Here is a 12,408-nt window from a genome sequence, read left to right on the forward strand (position 1 = left end):
TGCTACACAACCTGGAATATTTCAGTCAGCTTTTGTATGAGCAGTGAACCCCCTGCCTTGTAAATCACCCCAGAATAGAATCAGCACCAGGTCCTTTGCCACAAGAGAGGAGCCTAATGGAATTCAAAACCTTTTTTTTTTTTGAGTTGGAAATTCAGCTAGAGAGGGATTGACTTCAACCTGAAGTATATGGTCAATGGTTTTAATGGTCAACAAACTGTTGAGAACACTATGTAAGTGTTCAGCCCATCTCTCCAGGATCATGTCCTTATCCCTAATCAATGTGGCTCCATCAGCACTGAGTAGTTGTGATGCACTTTACATTTTTGGCCCATAAATAGCTTTCAGGGCATCATAAAATGCTTTGGATTGTTACTATCAACATAAAACTGAATTTCATTTATCTTCTTATTGAACCAAAAATCCTGCATCTCTCTAAGCTTCACTTGTACTTTACTTTTGATGGAGTTAAATGCTGTCTTCTTAGAGATGGGTGAACTATCCTGCTGATAAACTTTGTGAAGTTCTTGTTTTTCATTTAGCAGCTTCTGAATTTCCCCATCATTTTTGTCAAATCGGTCTTGATGTTTGTGAGTGTTCTGACCCAGATGAGCAAACTCTGGGCTGTACACCAGATCTCTGAAAGCTGCCCAGTCTTTTTCCACTCCACTGTTAACAACCATGTTGACTCAGCTTTCCTTCCAAGTTAGCAATGAACTGTTCACACTCAGAGAAACTAATCTGTTGACATTAATTGTGCTGGTAGTCATCTTGGCCTTAGGGCCACTACTTTTTGTTGAATGTGAATGTTTAGTTTGAAGAGGTTAAGTCAATGATCAGCCCTTACAATAGCATAGTCTATTAAATGCCAGTGTTTGCTTCAAGGGCACCTCCATGAAGTTTTATTACATTTAGGTAAATGGAAGAAAGCGTGGGTGATGAGAGGGTCGTGAGATGCACACGTCTTCAGTAGTATATGACTGTTGCCATTGCTGTTTCCAACTCCATTCCTCCCAAGAACTCCCTGCCAAGTCTGATAGTCTGCACCTACACTGGTGTTAAAGTCACCCAGAGCTACAAGCTTGTCTTCTTTCAGCACTAGGTCTTCATAATTTTTTTGTTTGACCTCATCAGTGTTTGTCGTGGTGGGAGCGTAGGCACCAACGATGGTGGCATGGTACATTCCTATAAGTGGCAATCACATTGTCACGAGTCTGTTGTTCACTCCTTTTGGGAGACATACAAGCTTGTTGACTAGATTAGTTTTGGCCGTGGAACCTTTGCCACCTTCATGTGACTCCCCATCACTGTGGCCACTCCAGAAAAACGTGTATTCAACTCTTACCTCGGTAAGCTGGTCTTCATTTGCCAACCTTGTTTCAAGGGAAACCTTGAAACCCTGGAAAAGTCACTTAACCTCTCTGTGCCTCAGTTTTCTCAACTGTAAAATGGGGATTATAAAATCTGAAGTTCCCACCTGCTGCACTAGATGGTTGTGAGACTCAAAGGTGATCTTGGATGTAAAAGCAATTTCAGACTCTAGAAATGACAGTTATTTTCATGAAAGCCCCGTTGTGAATTCTCGGTCTTCGTCTCTGCTGCCCTGATGGGATGCTCTAATCGTATATACTGCCCTTCTTCCTAGCAACCCCTACAAGCCCTCTCCCTAATCTTAAACCTTGGCCATAGAGAACTGGGGGAAAGCTGAGTTTACCTTTTCCAGAGGCAGAGCAGGACCCATCCCCGTGCCTTCCAAACCAGTCTCTTTCTTTGGCTACCCTCCCCCCCCATTAGAATGTAAGCCCTTTGAAGGCAGTGACTAGTTTATGTTTGTCTTTGCGCTACCAGAGCTTGTGTTTGGTATATAATAAACACTTAATAAATGCTCATTCATTCATCCATTTGTTCCTTTGTTTATTCATCCATCCACCCATCCATTCGTAGTATGCTCAGAAATTATTGATGCAGAGAGTGGGCAGCAGTCACTTAGGGCTGAGCTAGCACATCTCTAAGGAGCTTCCAGCTCCAGATCCTAGGGTGTCATGGATCCTGGCCCTCCCACTAACCCCCCTTCAGGACTTGAGCACTTTCCACCAGAAGGTACGATGGCCAGGAAGAGCCCCAGGTGGTGTCCTCTCCCTGCCTCCACCCCAGCCAGAGTCCTTTCTCTCTTCTTCACCCTCTGAGCAGGACCATGGTTCCTCTCCCCATACTATAGCCTGACTCATCCAATTGATTATCTCACAGCCAGAAGTAGTGTGAAATATTGGACCCGAAGTCCAGAGACAAGGCTTCCATTATCACTTCTGACGCTCAGTAGGTGACGTTGCTAGGGCACCTTAAGGCTTACAAAGAACTATGCATAGACATATTTAAGCCTCACTGTGAGCCATGAGTTAGGGGCTAGGAGCCCTATTCTCTCCATTTTACAGGTGAGGAAACTGAGGGTCAGAGAAGTCAAGTGACTTACCAATGACTGTTAGGTGATGCAGCGGGTAGAACGCTGGACTTGGAGTTCAAGGCTTGAAGGATTGAGTTCAAATCCTGCTTACTAGATATGCGACCCTGGGTAAATCATTTCACCTCTCTCAGCCTCAGTTTCCTCATCTGTTAAAGGAGGGGGTTGGATCGGGTGGCTTGTAAGCTCCCTGCCAGTTCTAGACTTACAGAGTGCCACAGATGAAGGGCAAGTGACTTGTCCAAGGTCACACAGAAAGTCTTCTGGGCTCAGTCAGACCTCGTTATGTTGAGTCAAGCTGACGACTGCCCATCACCCATCTGCCCCATCCCCGCCCCATCCACCAAGAAGTCCCGTTTCTTCCCCTTTGCCTCCTCCTGCTTGGCCAGGAGGCTGCATTTGTCCCAGTTGGTCCACACCCATGGAATGGTCTAAGGGAGCTGGCTAGCAAAGCCCAAGAGAGGAGCTGGTGTCTGGTCACTCAGGCTACCCCCCCATAAGCCCAGCCCATTGAGCACCCCATCCGAGTGAGGAGAAGGGATTTGGGCAGGAAGAAGAGCATGGAGGGCGTCTCCTTTGTGACGTCCCCCCAGGGGTATCAGGAGGCAGAGTGGGGCTGGATGGAGAGACTGGGGAATCCTCTGGATGAGGTAACAATGGAACCTTTGGGAGCTGATGAGCTCACTGAGGGAGAGAGAGAAGGGGTCCAGATACCCAAGACGTTCAGGGAGCAAGACAGAGCCTGGCACCGGGAAACTGGACATAAAACCCTGCCTCCACTGCCTGCGCAGCTTTGGGCAAGGAACTTAACCTCTCTGGGCCTAAAGTGATTCGACTAGTTGACCAAATTGAAGGTCCATTCCAGATGTAAGCCCTAGGATACTCGATCAGTCTGTTCCTCAGTTTCCCATTCTGTAAAATGGGGACAATAATAAAGCCCTCTTTTTTGTTAATGATTGACAGTTTGTCCAGGATGGCATCCACGTTTGCTGAGAAGTGTCTGTTGGGCCAAAACAAAGTGCATCAACACTTTTTTAAAAATAGCTAGCACGTGTATAGTGCTTTATAGTTTTAAATGAAATGGGGATGATGATTCTTGAGTTACCACCGCACCATGGGGCTCCTGGATGCAAGATCCAGGGCTGAAAGGGCCCTCAGGGGCCAACCATTTCACCCCCCTCCCCACTTTACAGATGAGGACACCGAGGCCCAGAGTGGGCAAGGGATCACCCAAGGTTACACGGGAAACAGGGCTGGGATCTGGACCCAGGTCTGCTGACTCCAAGCACCACCCATGCCTTTCCCCTTCTCCTGGACATCCTACGCTCAGTGATTTAACCCACTTAGCAAAGCTGCCTACTTTGCCCAGAGTCTGCCTTCGCGAAGCTTTTATTTTGCATTAAAAATTGATCGCATTCTAGGAAATGACAGGAAAGAATCAGGATCCATCAGGGAGCATTTTCAAGCGCGGCTGGAGAGGAGGAGGAGGCTAGCGGAGAAGGCGCTGCTCCCAGAGGTCTTAGCAGCACTTGGTTTGGATGGAGATGTGGCCCTATTGAGAGGAGGGTAACGCTCATGACCAGCACCAGGAGGGCTGGCTTAGAATTTTACTTCTGCTGTCTACTCACATTGTGACCTTGGGTAAGTCACTTCTCTCTGGGCCTCAATTTCTTCATCTGTGAAACAGTAAGATTAGTTCTTGCACCGCCTTGTTCACTGGGTTGTTGTGAGAAAAAAAAATGCTTTGCATACCTCAGTATCCTAGAGGAATGGGAGCTAGTGGTCTACACACACACACACACACACACACACCTTGCCCCACTAGAGAAGACGGTCCTTCCCAGGTCTCCTGGTGGCCTGTGCCACAGCATGGATGGTGAGCTGAAATGGAGTCTAATTCAAGAGTGACCCGATGTTGTCGGGCTGGCCAGTTGGAGCAGGAAGGGGAACTACCACTCAGACTAACGTCCTCCTTTCGAGGGACTGGGGACCCACGGAGGACGGAGGGTTGGCCGAGGCCACGCGGGTTGTAAAAAGTGGAGCAGGGCTCAAACCCGGGTTCGCCTCCCACCCCGGCTCTCATCCCACCCGCCAGCTCTTCAGCTAATTTTATCCTCCACTGAGTGAGGTTTATAAATCCGAGAATGAGAAGCCTGCTGAGATGAGTGCTTCAGAAGCCATTACCGGGATGCTTGCGTCTCTACCCAAGTCCACAAATCTCCTTCTTTCTCAATGGGGAAGAGTCACTGACTTGTTCCTGTGAGACCAGCGAGGAGGCGGTGGAGGCGGTGAATGGGGGAAGGGGGAGGGGCAGAGACGGCTCAGTGGGATTCGTGGCATTACAACTCAACACGCATTTATTAAGCACTTGCTGTGTGCCAGGCACCGTGGATAGGGGAGGGAAAGGCATCAGACCCATCATTTCACTGATTGTGGAAACTCCCTCCGCCTGGTGGAGGTTGGGAGTTTTTCTGCAATTTCTAGTCCGAGAGAGCGTTGGAAAGTCAAGTACCATGTTTAGGGTCACACCTGGATGCGTCAGAGGCGGGATTTAACTTAAGATGTTCCTGGCTCATAGCTCCCACACCATGCTGCCTCTCTGGGGATATAGTGACAAAACAAAACAAAACAAGTCCCTGCCCTCTGGGAGCTTACGGTCTGCCGGGAGAGGACAGAACCTGTATACAAGTGGATGGAGGGCATTGGCCATTGCCTGGATGACATGATCTTGAGGTCACATGATGGATAAATAGTGAAAGTAATGAATTTGGGGCATGGATTGAAGAGTCAGACTTCTGAGAGTTGGAAGGGGCAAGCTTGGTGGCCATCCAGACTGACCCACACCTGAAAGGAACTCCCGATATGACACCCTGACAAATGGTCGCTCAGCCTTTGTTTGAGGACACCAAGGAAGGGGGAGCCCACTGCCTCCTGAGGGAGCCCACCCTACTCTGGGACAGCGATCGCGGGGAGGAAGCATTTCCAGATCTCAAGGCACATTGCCCGCCTTGCTCCAGTTCTGCCCCACAGGGCCCTGCAGAACACGGCTGGTGAATCTTCGACGTGATAGCCCTGCAGGTACGTGAAGACATCTCCCCCAGATCTGGAGTGGGCAGGGCCCTGGGAGGCCGGCTCCTCCAGGGAACCCCCTACACGATTATCTTTAACCATCTAGCTTTATTTTCGTCTTCCTAAGCTGCCTTTCAACCCTGTTGGGAGTCTCTTCTCTCTGATGGCATAGGGAGGACTGTTTGTTAACCATCCACTGGTCAGAGGTAGAATAACTCCCTGAGAGGCCCCAGGGGGGAAGGGTGGCTCAGGAAGAGACGGCAGAGCCCGAGGTTCAAACTCAGATCCTCAGACTCCAACCTTGGCATTCTGTTGAGCTCCAGCATCAACCTTTTCTTGGTTCTCTTTGAAAATGAAGGATGAACAATGAATGAATGGCTGTGAAGCCTGCGTCCTGTTTAAGGAGCAACTTGAAGATGGTTAAAGCATCTGGCTTTACGCGACAAAAAATTCTTTTGGAAACACATCTAAAGAACCTCTAACACTCTGGCGGTGAAGGCAGCCCAAACTTGAAGCAGCTGGGTCTGGGAGTGGGGGCAGGGAGGACGTTGGGGTCAGAATTCAGAGGCCTGGCTGGTTACTTACCAGCTGAGGGAGTCTGGCCAACTCCCTTTTTCTCTCTGGCTCTCACTTTCCTCATTTGTAAACTGATGGGGTTGAGTTAGCTCAACGGTCCTTAACCTGGGGTCTGTGGGCTTACTTTTTCCCCTTAAATTTTATAACAAAAATGAATAGAACTAATTTCCTTTGTAATTCTACATATTTTATTTTATGCATTTGAAAACACGATCCTGAGAAGGGGTCCAGGGGCCTCAGCAGCCAAAGGGGTCCAGGACACAAAAGGGTTGAAAGCATCAGATGATCTCTAAGGCTCCAGCTCTGATCTGCAGGTGGTGAGCTCCCTGTCACTAGGGGGCTGCTTTCTAATAGGAGCCAGTTAATAACAGATTTATTGAAGATGGAATTGAAAAGTTTCATGGGGGCGGTGGTGGAATAATAGCTATAATATATGAAATAATATATATAATGTATATATGTGTGTGTATATATATTATATATGGAAAGAGAGAGAGAGGAAGAGAAAGGGGAGGAGATAGAAAGAGAGAAAAAGAAAGGAAGGAAAGAAGGAAGGAAAAAAGAAGAAAAGAAAGAGAGAAAGAGAGAGAGAGAAGATTTAGTTGGAATCAGGAAGATTTGGGTTTGTTTTGCCCTCTAATACTGACACCTGTGTGACCTTGGACAAATGACTTAACTTCCCTAGGATTCTTTTCCTCATCTGTAATATAAAGGGGTTGGATTAGACAGCTCCCGTGGACCCTCTTAGTTCTGAATTTGTGATTCTTTGACCCCTCAGTGACCCCGGCAGCTAAGATCATAAAATCACAGGTTGCCAATCTGTGCCACTGGAGGCAGGAATTCCTGAATCCCTTAAATATCAGGTCTATCCCCTGGGGCAGCTGGGTGGTGCCAGGCCTGGAGTCAGGAGGACCTGAGTTCATACCCGGGTTCAGACACTTCCTAGCTGTGTGACCCTGGGCAAGTCTTTTCACCCTGTCTGTCTCAGTTTCCTCATCTGTAAAATGAGCTGGAAAAGGAAATGGCGAACCTCTCCAGTATCTTCGCCAAGAAAATGCCGGAGGGGGTCACAAGGAGTCAGCCTTGACTGAAATGACTCAACACCAACAACCCCTCTGTCCCCACCCCCATTATGCTGACGATTCCTTTGCGTCGATTTGTTTCTGCCAACCCTTCTATGAGGCAGCTCTGTTTAAGGGAGAACTGGGGCTCCGAGAGGACGTCGGCCCCCCGCTGGTCAGCGACCCAGGGCTCTGCCTGCTCCCACTCAATGCTCTCTTCTCCCAGGGTCCCCCTTTCAGGTGCCTAATTTGACAATTCAGTCATTCTAAGGAAGCCAGTTCAGAAGATGACGGCGGGAGAGCTTCATAACGGTTTCCTTGGGACCCCAGGCCTGATTCTGGGCCTGCTCACCCCAAAGCTGCTGCCCCAGGGATTGGCTTGGGCCCAGTGGGGGTAGGGATGGCGGTGGGGCACGCAAGGTAGGTTTTGCTCGATTGTAAGAAGGTACAAACAAACAAAAGACCCCTTCCTAACAAGGACTGTCCCAAAGCGAGAGGGACTGCCTCGGTAAGTAGTGAGGTCCTCGTCACTGCAGGTCTACTAGAGGGACCTGAATGAGCACTTCCGTGGAGTGCGATGGGGAAGGTTCTGGCTCGGGACCTCTCAGGTCCATTCGAACTCGGTGCTAGGATCCATGGCTGAGGGTGATCTGTTGTCTGGTGTCCGAGTTGGTATTTAAAGGCCTCTTCCCTCTTTCTGCTGTTTAACGTGGCCAGTCTTTTAGAGGGTAAGGAATGCAACTCAGTAAAACCTTAGATTGAGAGCTACAAGGGGCCCCAGAGCCCCTCTAGACCCCCATTTTACAGATGAGGAGACTGAGGCCCAGAGGCCAGGGTCACAGAGCTAGTATTAGTCTGAGGCAGGATTTGAACCGGGGTTTCCTCATTCCAGGTCCAAAGCTTCCTTTGATGGGCCCTGTGAAATCTGTCCAATTACATTCATGAAGCTGGAAAGGGGAGTCAGAAGAAAATCTAGGAGGGCTTTCAGCGTCAGGCTAGGGAGTCATCTTAAAAAAATCAGACATGCAGGAGGAAGCCTTTGAAAATGTCTGAGCAAGAGAGTGATGTGGTGAGATTTATGCTCTAAGAAGTCCTCTGCCAGCTGGGTAAGGGATGGATTGGATAGGAGAGAGCCGTCCAATCCATCTTCCAAAGCCCAGTGTGACCATCCCCCTCCCCTTCTCCGTCTTACCCCCAGGATCAAATGCAAAGTCCTGAGAAGTCTCTGTTTGGCTTTTAAAGCCCTTGATAGCACCCCCCCATTCCTACCTTCCTAGTTATCCCGTACCTTATTCTCCACCCCTACCCCGTTCTCCACTCCAGGCCTCGGGGCATCCTGGCTGGCCTTGAGTCAGACCACACCCAGTCTCCCAGCATCCTCCCAGCTGCCCCCATGCCTAGAATTCTGCCCCCTCATCTCCCCCTCCCGGCTCCGCTGACATGTCAGCCATATCCCACCTTCTGCAAGAAGCCCCCTGAACACCAAGGCCTTCCCTCTAAGGGTCTTGCCTGCTGATTTATCCTTCTTTATTTTTTTTGCCCATAGCTGTTTGAACATTGTCTCCCCCACTAGACCGTGAGCTCTTCGAGGGTGGGGACAAGTTTTTTGTCTTTCTTTGTATCACCAGGCTTAGCAGAGAGTTCGGCACATAGCAGGTGCTTTATAAATGCTTGCTGATTTCACGAGCAGGCAAGGAGACGATCAGTAGGCCGATTCATTAATTATGAGGGCCTGAGCTATCGGGAATGGTCGAGTGAGTGAAGAGCAGGAGAGATGCTGCGAAGGTCGCAGTGGAAGACTTGGTGGTGACTCGGAAGGTGGGGAGCAGGAGGCCTGTCGATGAGCCCTGGTGGACGGGAGGATGGAGGTGCCCTCCACAGACATAAGGAAGTTCACCAGAGAGGAGGGCTGGGAGAAAAGATGACGAGCTCGGTTTGGGGGTTGAGTTTTCCGTGCCTATGGGATATTCAGGTCCAGATGTTCAGGTGGCTGGGGGTGGTGGGCTACAGCTCCTCAATGCCAGGCGCGATGCTAAGCATTGGATTGAAATACTTTAAAAATCAGAAGAGTTCCTTCTTCCTTCCCTCCCGGTAACGTGCGTTCTAATGGAGTAAGGGCGTATGTACTGGAGACTGGGGACGGAGGCGGGCCGGCTTGGTGGGGAGTTCACAGAGGTGTGGAGTGGAGTCACCTGAAAACAGAAACTCCACAGTCCATGCCCCATGTTCCCAATGGCATTGAGGAGCTACCATCATGCGACCAGCAGAGCCAGCAGGCATCGATCCGATGAAAGCACACCTGGCACCAGGACACCCATCCAGCAGATGGTCAGCCATGGCAGGCCCGCAGGGGCAGGCTCAGAAGCAGCAGCCCCAGGAGACACTGGTGGCCTGACAGTGTCAGAAGCATAATTTGTCCTTCCACTTGTGTGCTTTCAGCCACGTGTGCTCCCTGTTTATGTGTCCCAGACACTGGCGTTCTTCCCCATGTGTGGGTCCACATGTCCCTTACTTTTGTCCACTCTTCCCACGGATGGCTCTTTTCTCAGTCACTGAGAGCTGTATATCAGTCAGGATTCTCTGTCTGACTTAGGGTCAGAAAGTCTGTGTAATGGATTTTTCCTTTTGAGAAAAATCTTATTGATTTTTTTTGTTTTCATATCACCTAGAGCTCCCAATATGTTGCTTCCCCTTCCCCTCCCAGAGAGCCAGACCTAAAAAGAAAGAATTTAAAAAAGAAAAAAATTTAGGTCAGCAAAACTAACCATCATATCATCCACGTCTGACATTTCATGCCATGTTCCAAAGTCTGCAAAGAGGGGAGGGAGGGATACTCTTGGGCCTCTTTGGGGCCAAGCTGGGTCAGGATAATTTCACACTCGCCCAGTTTTCAATGGCCGATCCATACTTAGTCAGCAACTGTTTAGAGACAGAGAAGCTACTCTTCTGGCCACCTGCCAAGGGGCCCAGGATTTCGGGTCCCCCACTTTCTCAGTTCCAGCCCTTTCATTCGCCCTTGAAAATGTCCGGGAGAGGGAAAGACATCCAAACAAAATGGAGATGAGACAGTTTCTTTGTTTTCCTCTTGCCTTTAAAATGTCAATGTGACTGGCAAATCTCCCTTGGAGCCTATCATGTCTTACCTCCTGATTTCTGGAAACCCTGCCTCTCCATGCAGCCCAATATAAGCTCTTATTTTGACTGCTGCACTATAATGCTGACCCATATTTGGCATACAGTCCATTAAAACCCCCGATCTTTTTCAGACAAATCACTGCCCAACCAGACCTCCCCCATCTTGTACTTGTGAAGCCGATTTCTTGAACCCTTGAGCACTGAGTTCTATAAAATTCCACCTTATTATATCCAGTCCAAAGTTCTAGCCCAGAGGTTCCCAAAGTATAGCCTGGGGTCTTATGACCCATTTAGAGGGTCCTTTGGGACAAAGGAATTTTCAAATAATCCTAAGATTTTTCATTTCTAATACAGTAAATATCAATAATTATGAACAAAAGCTTTTATTGAGGGGTCATGGGCCAAGACAGTTTGAGAACTGCTATTCTAGAGACCTTTTAAGATTCCGACCCTGTCATCTAATCATAAGCTATCCCACCCACCCTAGCCTTGTGTCCCTGACAAATTGGATGTGCGCCGTCTGTGTCTTTATCCAAGTCGGCAGACAAACATGGAACAGCACAGGGTGGAGCGCAGATCTCTGGTCACTCCAGGAGGGCTGCCCTCTCTGCTGATGTAATCGTAGATTTTTAGGTCCAATCACTTAGCCACATCCATGTTCACCTAGTTAGGAAGGTTCTTGTTTACCCCAGAACATTCTGAGTACTGGAAATGAGGGAGCCAGGGTTCCAGTTCTAGCTCTTTCCCTTGTTCTTTGTCTTCTGGAGCAGTCCCCACTCACCTCTCTGGGCCTCATTTTCCCCATCTGTAAAATGAGAGCATTAACTACATCGTCCATAAGTGACCACCTACTCCATCATCCAGTGCTCCATTTCTGACAACCTATGGCTCTGAAAGGTGTCCATTTGTCTTAACAGGTCGTTGAGGCTGACCGATGGAGGCATGGGAGAGTAGGGCTTGGGGCTCAGTGGGCAATCAGGTCTCTGCTCACCTTTGGCAAACCTCAAAGGGAGGAACAGCTTTTATGGCGAGCATTCTGCGCCTGTGGGATTCCCCCAAAGGACCTGTCTGCAGATGAGACCTGCTACCCTGGAGCAGGGAAGGGCTGGGGAGAGAAGGAGGTGGATTCCCCCAGGCTGGAGGTGGGGCCAGCTTCCTGAGGTCTAGGTCTATCTGTTTCCAGGGCTTACTCTGGGGAAGCTGTGCCCTGGAGGCTGGGGGCTGCAGGAAACCCGCTCCCCCAATGCCAAGGTCACACAAGAGAGTGACAAGAGAAGCCACAGACGGGGCAGCGCTGGGGCCCCGTGACAGCCTCAAGGCTTCCATCCCATCCATCCGTCAGCACCTCGGCTAAAACACCTTCCTTCAAAGGCATTGAAGCCACAATAAATATTGAGCTGGGAAAGTCAATCCCCAGCTAGAGACTTAAATCAATGAGGGGAAGAAAAGTTGCAGGAGGATTAGGGCAAAGTCATCCGTCCTCAGTGGCTCCTGCCGTCCATCACCGGCTCCAGCAGGAGTGAGTCTCACGAGTCAGGAAGGTACATGGGAGGGGGCTGGGCCCCCGTGGGGCAGCAGAGCTGGTCTGGTCTTTAAAGAGGCTCTCCTCACCCTGGGGGAGGAAGCAGCTTTGTAGAGGAGAGAATCAAGAGCTCTTAAAGTGAAGAGGTTTGGGTGCGAATTCTGCTGGTACCACCGATTGGCTATTGGAGGCTTGAGGAGGTCCTTTCTGTTCGTTAGTTTCCATCATGGTCAAAGAAGGAGGTTAGACCAGATAACCTTGAAGGGGGTCCCAACCCTGACACCCCCTGTCCTAAGGCCCCTCCCATCTCTGACCTTCCTTGTTCTAAGGCCCCTCCCAGCTCTGACATCCCCTGTTGTAAGGGCCCTCCCAGCCCTGACATCCCCTGTTCTAAGGCCCCTCCCAGCTCTAACATCCCCTATTCTAAGGCCCCCCCCAAGTCTTGACATCCCCTGTTCTAAGGCCCTTCCCAGCCTTGACATTCTCTGTTCTAAGGCCCCTCTCAGTTCTGACATCCCCTGTTGTAAGGGCCCTCCCAGCTCTGTTCTGAGAGCTCCTAGAAATCTCATGTATCAAAGTGACCTTAG

This window comes from Vombatus ursinus, unplaced genomic scaffold (assembly GCF_900497805.2).
Source record: "Vombatus ursinus unplaced genomic scaffold, bare-nosed wombat genome assembly UNPS02015411.1, whole genome shotgun sequence".
Classification (NCBI taxonomy): Eukaryota; Metazoa; Chordata; class Mammalia; order Diprotodontia; family Vombatidae; genus Vombatus; species Vombatus ursinus.